This window comes from Tetrao urogallus (genome assembly GCF_951394365.1).
Source record: "Tetrao urogallus genome assembly, chromosome: 15".
In the NCBI taxonomy this organism is placed as follows: domain Eukaryota; kingdom Metazoa; phylum Chordata; class Aves; order Galliformes; family Phasianidae; genus Tetrao; species Tetrao urogallus.
This window is the reverse complement of record NC_136828.1, coordinates 11,532,408-11,556,570: the sequence shown is the minus strand read 5'-3', so window position 1 is coordinate 11,556,570 and position 24,163 is coordinate 11,532,408.

Here is a 24,163-nt window from a genome sequence, read left to right as displayed (position 1 = left end):
CCAGGACTGACACATTTGCTGTAAGCACAGCCCCAGCTAGCTAGAGGGATATCTCCAGAACTAGGACCACAAACAGGAGCAACTGGAGCTGGAAGACTGGTGACCCAGCGCTAAGGATGCAGGAGACACAGACCGCTGAGTTGCACTGAGACTTTTCAATCTCTTTTAAATTCAAGAATGCCATAGCTGCTAAAGCAAGGGGCAGCTCTGTGTTAAGACAATCACCATAACAATGCCGACTCTTCATTATTGAGGGAACACTGTTTAAATCACTATTTTTCTATTAAAACATTTACAAAAAAAATCCATTAAGTAATCTGCATTTCACAAATGATAATGACCGAGGTCTTCTGGTGCTACAAGCATATCTTGCTTCAGGGCCATGGGCTCTTAAGAACCGTCAGTTTACAGCAAATGAACATTTATCTGATTTTTTTATTTTATTTTATTGTATTGTATTTCTGTAATGGTGCTTGAAATTAACATTTTACTCAGTGTTTTCACTCTTTTTTGATCATTAATGTAGTAAATTACGCTGGCAAAATGAGTACAACAGTTTCATCTGTGTCCTGAAAACCTATTAACATTTGAAGTGTCTCAGTACAAATTGTGCAGCGTTTTGAGGTTGATTGTCTAATGTCTAAGGTCAAATTTAGGCCTATTGACCTGAGCCACACTGACTTTCCCACTGAAATATTTGCAAGAAAATTCCTATCAAATTAAAAGCATACAGCAAAGGAGGAAAAAGCAGCCGAACCACATCATTACATGAACAAAGCTAAAGTAACCTACAGCCAAGCCTGAGCATTTCAGTGACATCCTCATACGTTGAAGTATTTGACAAACTGCTGGGTGTGCTCTAATGCACTACAATCTGTGTATCACTGTTCTTATGTTAACAAAGAGGGCTTTAAGCAGGTACAACTAAATGTAGACTTAATTTATCTCACCCAGTAAAGAATCCTTGAGAAAAATCAATTTCCATTTCCAAAAGGTACCCTGGCAGGTTGGAAACCCCTCTGCTGCAGCGTCACACCTCTTACATCCAGGTTTGTGACATACAGTCACATGGTCCCCATGGTTATACTGCCTTTGGAGAACTGTGGTAGAACATCATAAACATAACTTAAGCTAGCAAAAGCTGTGAAAGTCAAAGTTAGTGCTGATCACTGGCAGGTTTAGTTGCACACGCAGTGATCAACACATTTTTTTTTAATTTCTGCCATTGTATGACCAAGAAAACGAGTATTTAGACTCAACCCTTACAGCTATTTAGTTATTACCAACCATTTGTAACGTGCTAAGGACAAAGTGGTTTCACACTGCTCTTTTATTAAATCAAAAATGCCCACAAGAGCATGAACTTCTTTTTCCTGGTATGTTGTTAATTTCCTAACCAAATGACACCATTTAAATGTCTGTAGGGGGGTAACCTAATGTTGAACCACTGGAAAATTTATGATCTACTGCCTTGTAAAGTACGTGATCTCAAAATGTGCACTTCATCCTCAGAGGGAGCTAGGAATCAATGTATTCTAGTGGTTTGAGCAAATTTATTTGCTCACATATCTTTCTGTAGCCTGATAAATGGTAACAACTTACTCACAGTAGCACAGAGAAATAAAAAGCACAGCATTAGCAGGAAAACAGTACCAAATTACATCAAAAAAATCCTCACTTTAATACCATGGTGTAGAATGAATGCAAGCTAGTGGGACTGGTTATCAATTATATGGAAAACCTGAAAGGGTCACGTTGGGTTCTTCTACTAATAAGCTGCAAAACCAGTCACACTTGCCTGGATCCTAGGAGTGACACAAATCACTTCAACATATTTAGATACAGCTGTACCTGTGTGACCCATTACCCCACAGGTTTCATCTCACACTTCCCTAATATCCATACTGTACTTCAAGGAGTACAGTTTTGTATGGTTTTGTTTCTTTTTAGATTGCAGCCGCAGAACCATGAAAAAAAATTCATAACCACCATTGTTCTCAAAGTGCACGTTTGAATCTATAGATACCAAATAATTCTGCTCTATTAAGACATTGTTTAAATGACCCATTATTTCCAAAGTAATCTAACCCTCTTTCAGATTGAGTCTTAACTTCAATCAGAATGTTATACTAAATATAAATGACTGTATGCATAATAACAGACTGTGAATTACAGAGTTCCAGTAAAAAAAAAAAGCAATGGGAGAGAAATTCCAATGGACTGTGTAACCAACAGAGCCCAAAGCATAACCTGGAGCTCTCTGTAGCCTGAGGCCTGCTTTGTGTTTCAGACAAAATATTCATACATGTTCCAGGGTCTTTGTCTCTTCCACACAGACATTCTACTTCCTTTGCCCCTATCTTTGTGCTAACTCCTGCTGAAGCCAATATTGCAATCAAACATCCTTCTCAAAGCGATCCTGGTGCCTCCTCCTGACTGGTAATCCCTCTGAATACTCTCACTAACAACTCATTGTTGAAAAAAAAGTCATAGCAGCACTGTGTTTTGCCTCTCTATATCCAAAACACGCAAGTTGCTGTCATGCAGCATTTCCCACATTGGTAAAGTGTTACATCAACTGTAGTGTAAAAGCGTTCCCTGGGATGAAGAACAACAACCCAAATACATGCTGGCTGGAAGAAAAACCTTATTCTCTGCTGTTCAGTTTCTAGATTTTTAGTGTGACAAAACTAGTTACTCTTCCTTCTCAGTGCCATACCTTGGACATACCCAGACCTGCTGATCTTCACTGCTTCTGGCTCCTCTTCAAGCATTTCTGGAGATTCTGAGCTTCTTCTATGTGACATTTTGCAGTCACTGAGAACAACTTCAGTATGAATGATGATCCAGGTGCACAATGAGATGTGGAGGAATTCGGAGGGTTTTTTTCTGGAACAAATACACAAAATAGTAATGACTATTGCTCCATTCTGCAAATTAACATAGGAAAGCCAGGGCTGTAAATCTAACTGCCACATAACATAGGCCAAGAAAGTCACAGCTGAAGTTGCCCTTGCATTCTACATTTATGTGAATGTGCTGTATTGTCCGTCATCCACAGTACTACAGATTTCAAAGGCCTATAAGGAATCAGATTCCCGGGTTCCACTGACATTTTCAAGATAGCTCTGTAATTCCTTTAGAAAATGTTGAAAATGATCATTTACTGTTTAGTCATACAATCCTTCTGGCTCAAGAATAGATGGTGTTTATTGTAATGTTTGAGCAAATATAATCAAGTCCTCAATTTTGAGCGTTTCCTTAAATTGAATTTATTTTAGTGGGAAGTAGGTATGTAATGAATCTCTGATCTGATGACATGCAATGTTTACTTTTAAAATAATATATGAAAGCAGAAGAGAAAAGCATCTCAATATCGAAGTGTGTTCCTTTTCTGAATTTCAGAAGGACTCTGAATTGTAAAGAAAGAGGAAGCCAGAAATTTGTGTTCCTTAAGAACACAAATAATTAGCTGAGGCAGAACAAAGGAAGATAAGATATTGCAAGTGTGGGAGTAAAGTTTTCTCTTAGCTATTCATAGAAGTAATATATAGACTACACAACAGAAATGTTTGCATACAGTGTAAACGCTTTTCATTTGCAAAAGCAAAGTGACTGAAATCTGGAAAAAGAAGCCATGACAGCTATGTTAAGACAGCTATGGAAACCATTCCACTCCATGTGGAATCAATCTATCTATCTATCTATCTATCTATCTATCTATCTATCTATCTATCTATCCATGTGACAGGAGGGATTCCATTTTTGTAACCTGGACCCCCATTAAGTAACTGGGATTGGAAAATAGAGGGCAATTTGCTCCTAACTCTCCAGTTGCACTTTTTTTTTTCTTTTACAAGGTCTTATCCTCAGCTACTCAGGGATTTGCAAGGATGGGGTATCCCCCTTATACCATATCCCTATATCCCAAATCAGACTAAGAGTAAATTCCAACAAGCCATTAATTTCATGTGAATCAATAAAAACCAAACAAACAAACAAAAATAAGCCTGAGAGGCCAAGCACATAAGATCCGAATTTCCAAGCACTTGTCTGACTTATAGACTCTCTCTACCAATTCTACACCCAAAGCCTGTTTATCAGCCCTCTAGAAGTGAATTGGGAATGCCACACAGCCACTGCTCTTCATCCTTATCTTTGTCACCATTTCCCCTCTTCCACATCCCAACACTACAGAAAAGGTAACTATTCCACTATTAAATATTACTGTAGGCATTTTTACTCACTGAGTATTATGTACTTGATGGTTGTATACATGTGTCTTTAAAAACACAGTTGTTGCCTTCATGTATTGTTCTGTAATAAGCTATAGCTCATTAAAGCTTATAAGCCAAACATGCACAACACGCATGGCTACAGCTCTTAAATTCAAAGCAAACAAACTGCAGGGTGACTGTGTGCGTGCATGCATGAAAGCAAACTGCAAAGAGAAAAGCATTTTTATAGCATGTTAGGTGGGAGGGCTGGCTGTGCTACAGGACAGGACAAATGATGCTGTACCATTACTACACAGACCTGCAGAATGGTTGAGTAGTGCAGCAACACTATGACCAGAAGCAACAATTCCAGGAGTACACTTGCACCAAACTACAAGTTCAAATGAACATGCAGAAGTAGCAAAGTGCTGACTTCTTTCTCAACATAGCAGATTAGTAAGCTATTTCTTTGAATAGTTTTGAGAGGTCTGGCCTTCTTGTGAGCAGAGCTTTGGAACTGTATTTTTGCAACATCTGGGTGGTTTTTAGCATCTGTGGAGCAACGCTACACCATATGCCACAGAAATATATTGCTGACATAAAACTTTCCATGCTGAAAGAAAGAAACAACACACATACATTTCCACATGCACAAATGCAGATGCTTAGACCAGGCAGATTTTAACTCCATTCTATGCAGGCAGCTCCTGCTCTGCTGGCACTGTCACAGAGCTGCTGCAGCATTGGTTCTGCAGCTCATCTGTATGGCCCTCAGTGCCTAAGCCCCAGATCCTCCACACGCACACTGAACACCAATGGGATTTAACCTCTTAGAAAGAACAGACAAAATTAAGCCCTGCTCTCAATCCGCTGACTGAAGAACACTCACAACAGAAATAGAGCTGGTTCTGCACATGTAACATCTTTCTCCACAATATCCATTAAAATGGCCACTGTAGATCCCAAAGAAAAATGGTTGCCACATTTATTGGTGCCTCTGTAGTGCTAAAGAATTTCTCAGGGGGTTATCAAAATAATTATCACAGTGTTGAGTAATGAAGCTCATACAGCACAAGTGATTTTCTCCCTAATATCTGGGTCTCTGAGATCTTACATCCTCAGAGAAAGAAAATCCAGTGCTCTCAGCCACGCCATTCTGTAACACAGCACTCATTTTATTTATGATCATTACCATTGATTAAAAAGTTGCTTTGTGGTGGAGAGTATTTTTTCTTTTTAAGCACAGGTGCTGCTTAATCCATAGCAAACCAGGTGTCCTGGTGGCCACATGTAGGGAGAAGAGCACAGAGAAGTTTCAGATGCAAAAGGTGCAAAAGTTTAAAGGGGCATTTAACTAAAATGCAGGGGGTGGGATAAGAACTCATTGCATGAATTTTCCTCTGGCTGCCATCCCAGGTTGTGCAAATATTAGCTGTGTAAACTGGAACAATGGCTCAACTGTCTGAAAGGATGACAAGTGACAGCAAAGAACTGGGTCAGGATCACTCACTATTTGCATACTAATTAGTTAATAATCTCCCACTTATCATGCAAATAAAGCAAAAGGTAGCATTTCTCACATCTAGAATGAAAACCTACAGATGTTTTTCATACAGTGGCTTATATAATATTTTTAGAAAATGCATTTAGTCTTCAGGAGCTCTGACATCCTGACATGAAACTTATTTAAGTCCCAGATTCATCAACTTTGCAAACCTATCTTAAGCAATACCAGAAAGCTCTCTGGTAAACCAGTGTGCTGAATGATACATTTCATTCTGGAGCATGCACTCCTGCTTCAGTCCTGAAATGCTGCTTCTTAGTTCCTACATTTCTCGATGTATTTAGGGACCAACAGATGTAGCTTGCCTCTTTTTCAAGCCATATGTCCTTTGTCAATACAACAACATCTGAACTTCTGGCACTCTATGGGTTCCCTCTTCAGTCATCATTAAAACAGTTTGCATTCCACTCTGTTTCTGTGCGTGGCAGATTTATGATAGAAATTACAAGAACCATTCATCTTTCTCAAGTTCATCGTACACTTCACTGCTGGACCATTACCTTCCTTTATAGAGGCCACTTGCAGGAAGGAAATTTAAGAGCAAAGCAAAGCAGCTGGATGGAAACTTTTACCGTTTGGACACTGTTTTTGTCTTTACTTTTTCTCCTTTGTTCAAGCTGTGCCCCCTTAGCTGCAACATCACTAATTATTTCCAATGAGGGTGAAAGTCTCAATGAGACTATGAATGGTGACTTTCTACATGTATTTCTTTCAGTATTTTAATACTACAAAAGAAACAGTTCTGAATGTTTTAAGAGCTTGAAACTAGTAGCTGTAAGCTGATTGTAAATAAAAATCTTAATCCTTATCAGTGACAAGCAACGTAAAGTTGTTTGTATGCATCTGTTTACATTTGCCACCATCATATTCTCCAAATACAGATTCTTATTTCCAGAAGAATTTGAGATCATAAAACAACTTTCATGCTAACTAATCCTTTCCAATTCCTCCATCAAGCAACTGCAGCACAAATCATTTCCTGTCATGCACAAACATCTACCAGGATCCATGACATTTTAAATATTCTGGAGTCCATATAGGCAGAGCACTTAATTCTCGTATCAGAATGCAGATAAATGAGAACGTGTGCACAATCATATCTGAAAGGAATTTCAGGTGATATAAAGCCTCAAATGAAAAGCTCCGGCCAAATTCAGGAATAACAATAATTCAAGCTTCTCTCTCCAGACAGAAATGGAAACTCCAAGTCAGAGTCATGCACGTAATATTAACATAATAACATCAGTCTTTGTTTGTTATCTTTTATAAAGTAGCATTAGACTCACATCCAGGAGTGACCCCACTGTCTGGATACTGTATGGCCATACAATACTAAGTAGATTAATACTAAGCCTGAGGAAAACTAAAGGAATTCTGGCATAAAGTGTGGGGTGGGGTGGAGAACATCCTTCAGCACGTATTCCACATTATGGGTGGCCGCCTTTGCTAGATTTGAAAAAAGTCTTGAGACTTTTCTCTTTCCAGTGAAAATGGAAGCTCCAGTGCAAGATCCAAGAAAAGCTGTGCAGTCAGGTACTTTTGAGAATGCAACTCAATGCAGTAATGTAACCCACACAAGTAGCATAGCGTTCCTGGGGACAACACTCCGCTAATGCCCTAAGAGGAGCGATGCAAAAACCTCATTGGTTTCCAGTTGACAAAATATTTGCAGAACTTCGTTTCTAAACGTTTTATTGCATTCTCCCTGCTTCACTCCTTATAAATTAAAAGATGTGCATTCAGTTGTAGTTTGGGCTCCACAAACAATTTCATGGCGTGCCCTGCCAAACCCGTAGCCCAAGTGTGCCACCTAATGGCCCAGGAGTCAAGAAGACATTAACACTACCACTTAGCAAACAAAAGCTAAAGCAAGCATAGCTTCATTTGTTGAGACGGAGAGGATTAATTATTGCTTTTCTGACGGACCTACCCACTGCATTTCACTAGTACCTCTGAAGGTCAGATGAAATAATTCCTTTAAGACAGCTCAGACCTTTTAGATAAACAGGAATTTGAATGTAACTACGAGGTTAAAGCTATGCAGAATTACTTCATAATTGGAAAGGTTACAAGCTGCCCCAAAACTTTCATTCCCTGGTTGACTCTGTTTACTCCTTCTTTCACTGCTAAATGGCTGCATTGTCACAAACGAAATGAGCAAGTAGTGTGTGGCAGCAATGTGTCCTGCTAAATATGCACATTATTTGTTCACTTTTGAAGTATTTACACAGAGCAAGATCACTGTATAGTCTCTCATTTGCTTAACACTGCAGTCCTGTTGTCAAGATAGACACATGCTTTAGGAAGCTTCACGGAAAAAAAAATCAACACGTGCATAGAGGAGTTCTGGAGCAACGTGAGCAATGGTGGTACGTATGAAATCAAAGCATATCTTACATGAATAATTAAAATCAAAGTAGTATATACTAAGGAACATCGCTGTGAAACAAAGTTCTTAAAAATACCATCCATCAAAAATGCTATAAAAGAAAAAAAGAAAAGTACAAATGCAGCTTAATTCACATAGCACTTATTAGTAGCAAAGACAGCTACTTCATAATCTTTCACAAAAGTAAACATTAACCTATAGCCCCTGCACTGTTTTCGTTAAGGGAAAGAGTTACTTATTTGGTACATACACAGGAAACCAACCGCAAGGAAGGAGCTTTGGGATTTACTCTGAAACTTAGAATACAGTAAAGTTCTCCATCACTTGAAAAGAAGGTTAAAAAAAAAAAATTTGCATTAGAAAGCGATTAATGATTTTATTATACACGTAGTATGTCAGCACAAGAACAGAAGATGGGAAATACTTACTCCATTACATTCAATTTTTTCACGTTTGCCCAGTGCTTCCTTTTCATTATCAGTCACTGATAATCTAAGATGTAAAATCTAAATACTATCAGACACAAAACTTTGTGTCAAAACAGTTCACAGTATTGATTTTGAAATAACTTACATCAAGCCCCCTTCTACTTCAAAACGTGTCTGAATTCCGTGTGATTCTCGCCAAGATCTACCACACCATCCTACTTTAGGCAGGATGAATTATATACGCTTTTTGATTCTGACAAATTCATCCATAGATAAAGAGAAAGCAATCTTGTGGTAACGTTAACAGTGGTAATAGAACAATTACATCTGTTTTATGGAGCTGTAACATTATAGAATATCTCCTAGATGCCTAAGTGTGGTGCTTTAGGAGGAACAATTACTGAAAGTGTCTTTAAATCAGTGACACAAGTACAGCAACAAGCAAATGCTTATGCACACAGTGTGCCCCCAGCAGACAACCATGCACTGGGATTTCATTCACAATTATGCACAATCATGTAAAATTCCACACACTTCAGCATCTATATTATACATTATACATGTTTCAATGCATGCATGTTAATCTCAAGTCCTGCGACCTTCTTTTCGCTCTCACATTTCCTTCAAAATTCCAAGGGGGGAAAAAACTGAACCTCAGATACAACGACCTTGCTCTGTTAACTTTGGAGTTCTGGAAAGCAATGATATAGTCACTGTGATAACAGGTTTCAGAGAGGCTGGGCCTGAAAGAAACAAAACTACCATGTTTAGTGGGATGTGTAGATACCACACAAGACACAGCTGAACATATACGATGTTCAGCTAATCAGGAACTTATGTATGGATGCCTGTCCACCTACCAGGTGGTAAGATATGTCCTTTCATGCTGAGATTCCAAACTCCAGCAGAAAAGGCTACTGTGGGAATAGATCAATAAAACCATCAAAATAATGATTGTGAGTTGAGTCAGGGTAGATGACAGCTGAGTGGTTGGCACCTGAAGTTTTACCTCTTTTCCCCACTTCTCTGCATTCATTCTTGGACAATTCCACATGGAACTATCTAATCCTGATCCTCCCAAGCTGCAAGTTTCTTTCCATTTCAGATCTCATTTCTGTGATAAGCTGCCAAAGAGACAGCATGCTATCTCACTAATTACTGTCTCAGTATCTCTAGTGATACAACAAAAGAATAATAAAGGTGAGAAAGCAACTGAGAATAATTAAGGAAGTCACTGTCAAGGTATTTCTGGGGAAGTAAAGCTTCAATTATATTTCATATGTATTTGCTGACCAAACAAAGGATACTCTACAGCTGGTGATGTAATTCCATGAGCCGTTCTCTGTCTTTACTTTTCCTTCACTGCAAAGGGAAGAACAAGACACCCTCCGTTCCATTCCATCCCATCCTTCATCTGCTGTGCTGTGCAATTCGTGTATTCTGCTAACACATGGAAGAAATGTTTGTTCTGTCTGTAGTCATAACCAAAACTGACCAAAATACCAATTTTAGTGGAGAATTCTTTCTACTGCAGGTGCTGGTAATTAGCAAAGAATGAATCAGTTGATGTTCACAGGCACAACCTTTCCTACACTTTTATTTGCAGATAAACTTCCTTAATGTATGATTCTCATAACATGTGTGTGTGTATCTTAAGACTGCAATTCTGTATAAATATTTAAAATAAATCAGTAGCAGCTTTCTCTAGTGACAAAATATAAATGAAACTTGCAAAGAAGAGAACAAAATGTTTTTACTGGAGTCTACTGAAAACTGTATGAGTTTATAATGGAAATTCTTCACACCACTCCCCCTCTCATTTCCTGTTGTCATATAAATAATTCACCAGCAATATCCTCATTCTGAACAAGAATTGGAAAAAATAAACAGAAGACCTAGAGATATCTATGGGCTCTGCAAAAGTCTTTAAAAAATGAAATAAATTAGTAAGTTAGACTGGGTAATCACCTGTTAACAAGACAGCCTGACACTGGGATGAGAGGAGAGGATTGCAGAACTTGCAGATGTAACTGCCTCAGAGGCTGGGATTTGAGTTCCTTATCAGGCTCAGAAAGTTTGCTGATGCAAAGCAAGGTACAAGCACTGAGCTTTCGTATTTTAAGCATGCAGAGAAGAAACAGTAATTGCATTGTGATGGCTCAGAGTTCAGGTCAAAAAAAGACCTGAAAACGAGTGAATAATTCAAATTTGACACATCTGCCAAGGTAGAGGCATGGGCTGGGTGTCTTCCTGTCAACAGCAAGTAGTAAGTAGATTTTCCTCCATCCTTATCACGCTCCAAAGATCTTGAAGCCAAATAATCTTTTTATCTGAATAATCCAGTTTTAGCTCAGTGGAACAGGATATGCAATTACAGAATGTTGCTGCAAACTTCCACATTTCTCCTATCAGTTTTACTCATCCCACCGTGACCTGTTGGCTCAAAAATAATTTTCAAGAGAAGGATCTCAGCACTTTAAGAGTGAATCCTGCCTCAGTACACGTCTGTTGAACATGTTCATTCTTCCAAGACTACTCTTCCTCTTGGGAACTCTCAAACAACTCTTCCAAAAGAGGAAGAAGTCTGAGAAGCTGCCATGACGTTGCAGTAAGCCTAACTAACCCTATTCTGGCTGCCTTCTGCATTTGTCTAGGCTAGAGTAAATCCATCATGGGATCTGTATATGACTGCCTATATTACTTTCAGGAGAGCCTAGACACAAATCCTGAACAGCAGCTGTGCCTGTTTAGCAGTTACAGGAGGTCATAAAAGGAAAAAAGGATAGTTCTCAAGCATGTGATGGCAGCTAAGCAAGTCAAAAGGTCTTTATTCAGATATAAATACCTGATGCATCCTAAGGGTTTGCTATAATTAGAGATAACAAGGGAGGGAGCAAACAGTTCTCTTCATACTTACGATGTGATTCCCCAAAATAAATATCAGAAAACAAACAAGCAGCTTTTAATCTATGTACTGAAAAAGACCATTAAAATAACAATTCAAAACACTGTTACAATGTTCTTCTATGATATATAGTGGGAAACCAATGTCAAAGCATAAATGTCTCAACATTATGAAAGATCTGAGAGGACAAATTCTGTCCTTAGCACTTCCAGGCATTTCTATTAAAGTCAATAACGCTGCATTAATGTAATTCTGGGTAGAATTTGATCAGCAATTTATGAATGATCCTATATACTGCTGGAGTCTGCAGCTGTGTTATCCTGATATTTAGCAGCACTATTGCAAGCCTCTGACTCCAAACGAATAAATACACTAGTGTCAGAATGCACAAGTAGGGTGATTCTCAGAAGGACTGCAAATGGATCTTGTTTGTTTGGCTATTATTCTTTTTTGATCATTCAAACATCTTTTATATGGAGCAAAGGACTGGGGTAGGGGCTGGGGGAGGAATACAGGGGTAAACTGATGAAAGTGCCATCAAGATATATTTGAATTTGGATTTTCAAGAAGCCTGATTTGAGATCAAACTCAGCTCACACTGATGAATGATATTTGTGAAGAAAAAATGGGAATAAATTTGTGGCAGAAACAAAATAAAACCGTTATGAGGAAGATAATGGACACTGAAGAGTTTTTCTGCTGGAGAAAGGGACCCACCTTCCTTCTCTGGGCTGATCAGTCCCATACACTGATGGGCACTGTAAGCGAATTCTATACATACAGAGAGGAAAATATAGGACATGCCTAACTGGTGAACGCAGACAATCGTGCACTAAGTATCCTTTGTTCTCAAGTCTGCCTGCATAATGAACCATCTGTGACCCACAAGGCATTAGCAATGCTGGGGATGGGGTGGAATGCTGGATTCTGCTGTTCCCAGGCCTCTTAGGTGAACTGAGATAGCATGCCTGTGCTATGCCCTGAGCTCACAAGTAGAGCTGATGCAACAGCTCTCCATACCTAATGATGTCTGTATTCTCCAAACCATCCATCCATACTGGGTCAAGGAAGGCAAAGCTGCCCTGAGTGGAGGTGTTTTCCTACCACATGAATAAGCTTTTCAAATCCAAGGCAAGTTATCTCAAATTCATTCCACTTTATGCTTTCAAAAAAGGAAGACAATGAAAACAAAATTTGATATTACTTGTTTTGCATTAGCAAATGGACAATTTACCTTCAGATCAATGGAGGGAACAAGGAGTTTGATCAGAATTCTGACTTTAATGACCAGTATGAAACGAAAAAAAATTGTTTGCTTCAGACAAAGTAGTCTTGTCAGGTCAAAGTTACAGCTTCAATGATGAATCAAGGCACAGAGAGCTCAGGAGTAGATGCAAATCAAACTTCACCAGCAAAAAACTGAACGTCTGAACTGAGAACTACAGAGCACTGACCAAATAAAACAAAACAAGGTCCCTTTTTTCACCCCCAATTTTAAATCTTGGACCAGGCAAGCCACAGAACTGCAATTCTGAGTACAGAAATTTCAAATTAGAGATGGTGACCAAAAGCATTCTACAGTTCATTTAAATGAAACCAACGGTTCTGTCTTCTAGGACAGCATTAAACTCTCGTGGTGGTTAACAGAAATCAAAGCATTACTCTCCACTATTATCCTATAACAAACAGAATAGGTTAATAGCTGTCATTGCCGTTTCTAAATGGAGCACTGTATCATTACGTGCTGTTAGAGCTGACAGGCACACATCCCTACTGCAGCACTTCTGTAACCTCACACAATAACAGCAGTGAGGTTTTGCAAGATATTTTGATTTTTGCAGATATTATAAGGTATCAGTAAAGTCAGTGTTTACGCTCAGTAGGGGAAAGGAGAGAAAACAGAAGTGCCTCTCTTCTTCATTTTATTTTAATGTTCTTTCTTACACAACTCTTACAACTTCTTTGACACATGAGAAAAGCCTGGGGGAGGCCAGACTGTCAGAAAAACAGCCAGGAAAAGATTATTTATGGAAAGAACAGAGGTGTAGGTTGTTTTGTTTTGTTTTGTTTTAAACAAAGACACACTCCCTTTTGAGAGCAAAGGGAAAGTCAGCTTTTTGAGCCTTTCTTGAACTTCCTCCTTATTGGAACAAAACTGTCCCAAAGAAGTAGGACTCCTGGCATGCAGAATAGGATTGGAAATTGCCATACTGAGCCTCCCAAAGTTCCTTACAGTGTACAACATGCTTGCTTAGGGACTCAGTATTTCTGACCTTTCTGCTGTGTAGTAGTTCCAAAATACAACAGTCTGGTGTTCAAAGGAGGTCTGTGAGACTCAGAGTCAAACCCACCTCTGACTTCAATTCACCTCTGTATTCTGCTGCCAGGCTTCACACCAGAATTACATATTGGTATAAATGATGGCTACTCCTTCCAGATTCTTGCAAATGTTTTTCAAATACCAAATTCTTCTTTTGTGCCTAGTTGTACTACCAAGTTTTTCCCTATAAATACGATAGAGATTGCAAGACCAATTTATCTCGTATCTAAATATCATGACCACGATTAAGTTTCTTATCTTTTTTTTGTTAAGACATTCTTACAGTGAGCCTTGGCTGATAAATCCATCTCTGCAACCTCATGCCACATGACAAAGTTAAAATTTTCCACAAGACAGAATGTCGAAACTGTTGTCATTCTCAAGTCCATAGCACTGTTCTTGCAAGAAAACCTATACAGTGTGTGACTCAGGTCTACAAGTTCCATGAGTAGCTGTAAGTTCCCTCACCAACTACCAAAGGAACATGACAGTGCAAAACATACAGTATATTTGCACTTTAATCTGTGGGTTAGCAGTCAGTATTCTCATATAAGTAACTACTGCCAATGGTGTAATTTCATCTGTAGCCTATTTGGGAGCAGGGGCAGCTTTGCTGCATTGCCATGTGCCTTCTTTCTCAATCTATCTTCCTTTGTCACTCACACTGTATAAATGCTGCTGGTTTCACACACGTCTCCTGCAGCATACTAATTGTTCCAAATGGTTTTATCCACGGTTAAGTGAAGATAAAAGTTTAATGATTTAATTAGCAAGCTCCAGGAAAAAGAAATGAACAAAGGCGGGCGCTGTTAGTGTCTGTCTCTCGTGTTACATTAGAGCCATGGGACAGTGCAACATTCAACATCACTTTTCCTGCAACACAGCACTTGGCCCACACCATACCAGAACAGAAGTGGAGAACAACAGTTGAGTGAATTATGACTGTTCTTATCTGCATGTCACAAATGATGCTTATTCAAAGTAAGAAGGTGTGAAAAAATTACTATCCTTCTACTCCTAAAGCACGAAAGCAAACAAAATTCAAATGTTGTTTTCTGAAGGATAAAAACTGGTTTGTTTTTAACATCTCCTCATAGGAGGAACACAATATAAAGGCAGTTTGAACCTTCCTCTGGGATGCAGCCATTCTAATTCTGCCTCTTGGCTCTCCTCTCCCGAATATGAAGTTGGTTATAATATTCCATTTCATGTGTTGCACTGCTCTCTAATACACATACTGAATATCAAAAAGTAGCATGCAAGGAGATGAAAGAGAGTCTGGATTGTTCAGTCATTATAAAGCATGATTCATTCAAAAACACTAAATAATCGATAGGCAGTTTTTCTCCCTTAGTACAATTCATAAGGATCAACTGTGCATGCTGGCCCCCACTTTAGGAATTAGAAGCAGGGCCAGAGAGCAGGAGGGTACAGAGAGAACACAAATTTAACTGCAAATAGAATTTCAGTCCATTGTAATGTAATTATTGTTTTAGTTCACAGAATTTGTGGTTGGCAGCAATCTTGTCCTGTCAGCCGTCGCTGACCAAAAGCTGTGTTCACAATCCACTCTTGGCAAAAGCGGTCGCCATGCAGACACTCAAAGCAATGTGATATCTATATTCTCATCTCATTATCATTATCCTTCTCAGCCAGAATCCCCAGTAAGAAGACATAGCTGGCCAGGTTCTACAGGAGGCTGCACGCACAGGATAATAAAGCTGTGAAAGCTACATGCAAAGGGAGGCTACAAAACTGATGCGTTGTGCAGAGGGTACGCAACTGATAAGGGATGTAGTGAAAAAATTGAACTCATCCCAGTCATGGAAATGCTGCACGGCAGACAATTCTAATCCTTCTTAGTAGTATAAAGTGTTCTTCCAATATTCTGGTTTTTATAAAACCCAGCATCTCAAAATACGGACACTGCTCAGATCTTCAATCTACAAATACTCCAAAGCAAGGATTTGGTTTCTTATGAGGAAATGGATCTGTTGTAAGTCACTGCATATAGCTACAGCAAGCTACCAATGAAAGGGTGACAGCATGGGTGGGAGAAGCCTGGTGGGTTACACTGTGAGTTGTAGAACTGACAGAGAGCAACAGATGAGGTAAGGGTCTCATGCTTAAAATCCAGACTTGTTTCACAATGCTTAATTAAGAAGCAATTTACATGAAGTTTATGTATCAAAGTCACACTTACTGGATGTCTCTATGCTGCTCATTTCTGCACAATATGCTTTTCATATTGCTTGATTTCCTTAATGTAAATCTGACTAACTGAAGATGATCTGTATTATTACAAAACACACAAATGTAACTTGGTTAATAAAAGTGTGCTCAGGAAACAGAAAGAAGAGCACAAAAACTGAGCTATTTGCTTACTAGAGGCATCATCCATTTACAGCTGATATTTTCTGGCTGGTTTGTTTCATTTTGTTTTCGCTGGAAATAAAAAACAAAACAACCCTCAAAAACAGAGCCAAGGAAATCAACAGTTTTTAGCTTAGAGCTGCACTGAAAGCACACATGGGCAGTTCAGTGTCAGCAAAAAAAAAAATAAAAATCATTGTTTATATCGCTTGCAACTAGGCTTGATGGATTTTCAGTAATTAATCACAATTACCTGAAAGAAAAGTAGTGTATGGCATGCCCACAATTTCCTGGTGGAACAACCAGACACTACGTTCCTCCTTCACCAGCACTGACATCACAGGAATACTTGTGCTACAAATAGTTCAGCTGAAGTGTTAATGATGCACCGTAGGCTTCCAGTAAGCAAACGTCTTCCAAAAGTCAGCCACGTTTAGCTGGTGTCCTTGGAAATACACCTGTGAGGTCGTCAAAAGTTCCCTAACAAAGAGTACTTCAGGAAGAAGGAACCATAGCAGCCTTTATTTGAGATCTCTTCATTTTTCCTGGAAAGATAAATATTTGAAAACACTGTGAGATTAGTTTCAAGTCTTTCTCAAACAGAAAATTATCACTGGTGAGAGAGTCACCAGGCTGAGCCAGGACACAGAAGCTCCATGTTCAGCATTATCTAGCAGAGCTTCTCACATTGCTGTGGCTGTGCTAAAAAATCTAACTCAGTTATAAGCATTACTTAATTTAACAGTAAAAAATTGCTGGAGGGGGAGACTTAATATGAATTTTTAGCCTGACAGCTATTTCCACTTTACAGGTTTTGAAAACAAATGTGGCAATGTTTCAGTTAGCAGAGAACATGTAATGGCTTTGAAGTCTATCTGTTACAGGAATTGAGAAGAGGAGGATTTGCACATTTTAAAGGTGACAAAGTTTCAATATTATCAGTGCTGACACATGTGTGCTTAATTCATACATACCTTCCCAAAAACTGCCAACAAATCATGAAATGCAAAATTACTACAAGTGTTTCAGGAGCATTTACGGTGACAAATTGTTTGGTTGCTCTGACCAGCTTAAGTAGGAACGTTTACATTATAGAAATTTGGACTTGATGTTTCTTTCTCAAGTTCAAGCTGGGCAGAAGACTTTATCTAAAAGACGAATCTTCAGCAAAAGGACAGATTTTCTGTGCAGAATGGACTTTTTTACTTAGGGTAGCTATTCCTAGATACCGCCACAGATTCTGCAATATCATATGGTTTCCTCAGTCCCATCCTCAGAGCGAAGCACAAGACTTTTGCATAAAAGATGTGCTGCTTTGTTTTTCAAGAAAAGAAAAAAGACGAAGCAAGCAGGATGAAGGCAGGAGCATTTCTTATGGATGTTAAGGTAAGCAAATGCTCCCTCCTTTTTAAACTGTAAAAAGCCCAGTCTCACTGATGACAAGCCTCAAAATGATGCTTTTGGAAGGAGCCAATTCTAGAACATGATCCTGCATTAATCCCCTGCATATTAACTTCAAGAAGCCTGATTTGGGCTTCTGCAAATTTATTCTTTGGAGGCTATGATCATAGAGGCCTGATAAAACAAATACTTCTCTTTCTTTACAACAGGATAACTTTGTAACAGGAGGAATCAAGTATTTACTAGCAAGCTTATCTACTTTCATCTCATCACTCTTTGATGTTCCTTTGGGAGCCCACATCTTCACACACCTTTCAACTAAGCCTCAATGTTAGTCAGCTTAACCTCCTAGAGGTCTGAACAAATGATCTCGTCCTTCTTTCAGTGAAAGATGTTCTAATTGCTCACAACTCTTTAGGCTTTATGCCATGACAGAGTAAGGCTTCATTTCAGTGAAGCAATGGCAGGAGGGCCCTGCCAACAGAGCCCAGTAATTATTTTCTAAGGATATGTCTGTTCGTTTTTTTTTTAAAAGGTGACATCCTACCCTTTGCAGTTTTGTACAATCTCCTATGCTTTCCTTATAACTTCTCTTTTTCATGTGGAAATGAATTCATTGCAAGTTATAGGTTTCATTAGATCACACTATGGGAAGGGAAAAGTTTTCACTACTAACTCAGATAAGGAGTAAGATTTTTTCTCCCCCTCCTTATGAACACTTTCTGGTTACTTTCATACCATGTGTTGTAATTTGTACTGCATAAATCTGTATAAGTGTAAATCTGACAATCACTGCTTTTCAAATATTTTAGAAGTATTATGAGCCATCACAGCATCAGAACAAACAGCTCTAGATACAAAACATGAGACCATAAAGAGCCGAAGGCACCAGAAGCCTGGATATATGGCAGAGGTCCACAGAGTTCTATAAGTGCAATGGAGTGTGATGCAAAGTACATCACTGCACGATGCCAGAGATACCATGAGCCTGAGAGCTCACCATGAGTACACCATTCCAGGCACATCATATTCATGTTCACAGAAGTTGTAAAAAATTCAGATCAGTCATCATGCCTGGTCCCTATGTAATTAGTACTGCATGCTTTCCACTGCCCAACAATGTCATTTAGAACACTACAGATTACTGCTTTTCATTTCCCCACCAGCATTGTAATTTCTGCCAAAATTACATAAAGGACAACTGTAAAATGACTCAAGGAAAAAACAAACAACAACCAAAATTAAACTTGATGACTCTGTTCATATCTGCTTTCATTAAGCAATAGGCATTTCTCTCAGGTCTTGAGGAACTGCTTACCTGAGGTATGGCTCTACAATCTCCATGATTTAAAGCTTGCTTACAATAATCTTCATGGAATTATAAAGATGGAATGAATTTCCAACTTAATAGATTTCAGTGCTTAATTTACCAAGCAAACTCTTACACATTTCTTATTGGTCTTACTGACAAACAGTAGCTAGAATGAGAAAATGTTATGAACAAACTGAAAACATCTCCTACGAAATTCACTGAATCTTCCGTGCTGCCTTTTGACAAGACTCTGGAAAAACACAGGCTTCTACTGGGAGCTGTGAAATTTAACCAGCATAGGCTCTGATGGACCAAGGAAGTCCTCAGTAGAAAACTCTAATCTCAAATTTCTAATAAACACATTTTGCTTGTCAGCTTATTTCAAATGACTACATATGACCTAAGTACAGATGGTCTCTCCAATTATGTTGCATTAACACCACTGCAAACATTGTATAACTTAAATTGTACCCAGAAATGAATTAGAAGTAGGTCTGAAAAGGACAAAGGTAATTTGCTCCATTAAGAAGCAGGGCAGCAGGATTCTACATTAGCTGAGCTTTCAGAGTGGTATTTTGGTATTGCTCCAATACAAAGTAGACATCAGCAGTCAACTCTGGAAATGGCAAAGACAGATAACTGCAGTGGGGACTTAACTTCAAAACTAGGGGAAAAAGCAATCAGGACAATGTGGGAAAACAGAGCAATGCTTCAAACACTGAATGTTTTAAAACTTCTGTTCTGAAAAAGTTATATTAAAAAAACTTCAGAAATTTGATTTTCCTATCAACAGTTCTATCCTTAGTCTGGAGAGTACAGAGTACACCCAGTCATTAACGTGCAAGTTCTACTTCATATAAAAATCTTGATGCAACATTAGCTGTCAGTTTACTGCTGACAGGTTTGTCACATGCAGCTTCAGAAAGCATTGTCTGATAGTTTTACAATTACAATGCCTGAAAATGATCAAGTATCCAGCAGTTTTGAAAATCATGGTCTTCCACATCTAAATACAGACACAGGATCTTCATCACCACAGCAGAGAATTCTTCTTAGCTGAGGTAGTAAATATTAATTGTACTCTGGGTCTTAACCCATCACTCTGCACAAAACTCTGTGAGATCTGGATGAAAAGCAGTACAGATCTATTTACAGGATCCTTTCCAGAACTCTGGGAGTATTTAGAGCTCTGTAAAACCCTTCTTTCTTTAATATGACTTACAGCATACTGCCCTGAAAAGAATATATATGACATTCCAATTTTATACACTGGCAATTGGAATGCTGTCAGCCAGATTTCTTTTGCCTTAACGTACTTTTGGTTCTATTTTTGCTTTTTTTGGGCCACAGTTTTGTCTTGTTGATGGATGTGGAAGCTAAGCTATACAGTGTGTACTTTTAATTAAAATAAGCTTATTTTTAGCTTGTTAACCATACTTTAAAATCATTAGTTTCCATACATAGGTTGCTTCTTATTAATTGTATGAACTACTTTTAAAAGAAAATAAGTGTCGAAAAACAAAACCCAAGAACATGCATGATCCTAGGGCCAGTGAAAAGGGATAAAATTACAGCTAGGCAACCTTCCAGTAATGTCACAATAAAAGGGAGGCTCAAGCTTTTGCTGTGTTTATCTGCCCGGAAACCTTTTTTTATTTATCAGAACACCTGTTTTACAAATACAGCGCAGTTTTCTTTGTGCAGTGCTGCATTCATTTTAACTCTATTAAATAGACAAAGATTTTTTGTTTGTTTTTCTTTGAAGGCTTTCTATGCATCGAGAGTAGCAGGACTGCTTTTTAGTGGTTTCAAAAGGGTTCTATCAGTGAGTCTCAGGGCGCTCAGCTTACAGCGTCGAATGAAACCAGAGCTGGACTTGTGCAAGAGAACCCCAGTGGAGTGCTTGCTGGGTAGGAAATGTAAGAAACTGAGAAGCAGGAAATAAAACAGAGCAACAAAAAGAAAGGAGCATGATAAAATCCATTCTTCCCATGTCTTTTCACGGAGAGACTGTCATAAAAGCCTGCTTACAGGCCTTTTACTCACTCTGAAGCTTGTCACTGGGATTTCCCCTGAACATTCAACACGTACTACTACTCACATATGCAGACAAATATTTATTTTACAAAAATCCCTTTTAATAAAAGATATTTGGAAACGATGCATAGGTTGATGAGCAATCTGGGGAATCCCAGAGTGCACAAAACTACTTTTTCATGCAAAAGAAAAGAAAAACATGCAAGATTTGTAAACATATAAGAAACCAGTCAGTACCAAAGAAAGGAAATAACATCACAGACTCCAATATTACAAATCAGAGTAAAATCTAGCAAATTCCACTAAGCTATATAGCATAAAATCAAGCCAGATCTGTGCAACAGTTTCCAGCTGAAGTGCAGACAGAAGATCCTCTGACCTATGTCCACTGACACAGCTATTAGTCAATAGTAAAATACCTATTCCTCTCCACTTTAATATTAATGAAATTTCCTCTACCAAGGCACAGCTTATAGGATCTCTTTTTATCATATCAAACAGTATGTGCCAAACTCAAAAGCAAGCAGTCAGGTAGAGAAAAGTGCCTTCCCATCTGCATACTGTGGGATAGACAAAGAACAACTTCCATCCCACTAGAGATCAGGACAGACTCTTCAATGGCTGTGTGCTCTCACAACAGCCTCCTACTCCACTCTGCAGCTGTGTAGCAACTAATCAAAGGCATGCTAATTCCATTCATTGCACCCATCTCTACCTGGTTGCAAGTTCTCTCCTCCTGTTCCTGATGAAAGCAGCTGATCTTTCAGCAACAGGCATGCTGTACTTTGTTCTGCTTTTAACCTTTGTATCATTTTAAGCTGTGCACTGCTTACTAATTACAGAGTTGGACAAAACTGTGTTGTTCTGCCTTTTATTACAATAGACAATGTAATATTTTCAGATGCATATGGAGGATGTTCGTTATACAACCACATATACACACCTGTATCTATTAATATACACAAGCTGTATGTGCTGTATTTCGATAGGATACTTTTCTAGACAGATGCATTCACTTACGTGTATATAAACACACATTCATATACAATTTATATAATAAAGAATACAAAAACACTCACAGGGTGGTATTTTTCCCATAAAAAGAGAACCTGACTGCTGTGGCAAGTTGTATAACAGGCCTACATATGACTTATATTGTGGTGACACAAGTAAGATTCCAATTTTCACTATAAACCTTTTCCAATATTGTTGATCCTTCTAATCATTTCAGCAACAAGTAGAACTTGATCTTTAAATAGGCTATGATCAAAATACATTGCAAGAAAAGCAACCAAAAGATTGTGTACAAACACAAAGCACCTCTGCAACAAGGAGCCATAAATACCACACACAGCTGCAGCCAGGTCTGCCCTGCTGCCTTGAGATGGGGATACAGCAAAATGGAGAAAACCTTTGAGAAGTGACACCCTGAGGACGTGTGCCCCAAGACCAAAAAATAACAAAACCACACTAGCCTCTTATGTACCTCTGTAGGACCATCATATGGAAGGTATTATTAAAGCAAAAAGCATTATTGTTATTACCACTGGTACTGACAGCTGTGCAAACGCAAGGAACCATCTGCTGCTGTTTTATAAGTGCATGGGTGATCTGGGACAGCAGTGAGCTGAAAACATGATCTTCCTAAGTGAAGTTGGATTAGTTTCTAACATTTTTTGTTAACAAATCTGTGGGCTAGAGCCTCAGATATATTCCTCAGGTATTCCCAACTTAGTTTCTGCATGTAGGCGTTATGTCAGTGTTTTTGTTTATGGCCAAAACTTTTAAGCCCTCAGGACAACTGTCACTCATAGGCCTTAGGGGATGTAGCGCTCTGACATGGATTTGTTGTAGATGCTTTCCACCTTCACAACAACCACCACAAAAATAACACAAAAAGCCCACCACCACCTTCCCCTCGCCATCCCTCTTCCCCCTCAGACAAAAAAACCACACAGCAACAACTTGCATGTTTTCCCAACCTAATCTACCACACAATCTCATCATTTTGCTTCTGGCATTCCTGGCACCGGTCTGCATTATGCCATGTCAAACTGTTCTCTATTAAAAGCATGCTACTGCTTTCAAGCACATAAAAAGTGTCACAACTCCAGTAAGCAACACACAGTGATCTTGGCTGACTATTCACTGCCAGCCCATAAGTAGGACATTAAAACTCAAGCTCCTCGGTAAGAAAAGTAGCTCAGAAATGTGCAGAAAATAGAGGCTGAGGTTGTTTCTGCTACATAGAGCACAAAGCTACTTAAGTAGTATTTCTTCTTGTCAGTTTGTCCTGTGGAGGTTACAAGAAACACTGCATCTGTCCCGGAAAGTAAACTAAAAATTGTGACATTATGGAAGAACTGTACCATACAAATTAGAGAACTGAGGCAGAACTTATTGATCTTAAAGATAAAATTCATAGCTGAACAGACGTTCACTAATTGACCCTCATGGATTATTTACCATTGGAAATGACACCGTAACCCTTTCCCTTCCAGTGCATCACTGAATCTCTTGGCTTACTTTTAAATCGTGGAATTGTTAAAGTGAATCATTTGCTACACAAACTCATTGCTACAAGAAAAAGGCAAAAAAAAAACAATAAGCAAAATTCAAACAAAGGATCAGACATCCACATAGAAACATCCATAATTACATCAGCTAGAATAAAACTAGTTATCAGGAATATAAGACTACATACTTCAGACATCAAGCCAACTTCACAGCTGCTATCATAAGTACCTTGTGCATTTCGTATTCACCACCAATAAGTATCATAGTTTCAAGTGTCAGAGAGGACACAGTCTTCAGTGAACACTCAGTTTGATCTGTATTGTCAATTCTTAGCTGCTTAAAAATGACTAGAAGAGATTTTGCATTGTGAAAACTCTGAGATCAAGCAGTAACTGTCAGGTTTTTTGAATGGCAATTGTATGCAATATACTTCCATTCATTTTCACATAATTGGTGACCTAAAACGTAATAATCATATTAACACCAAAAAAAATTGTCAATTGTTAAGTGCTCTTTAGTGCACTGTATATTTTCCTGAAATACATGTATATTTTAATAAAGCTGAGTGAAAAATTTATAGGAAGCCTTTTAGCATCTTTTCAAGCGTGAAACCTCCCTACTACAGAACTACTCCACAAAAGTGCATAATGCAATGACAACTCCAGAATTACACTTATAACAGTGCACTGTACAGACATAA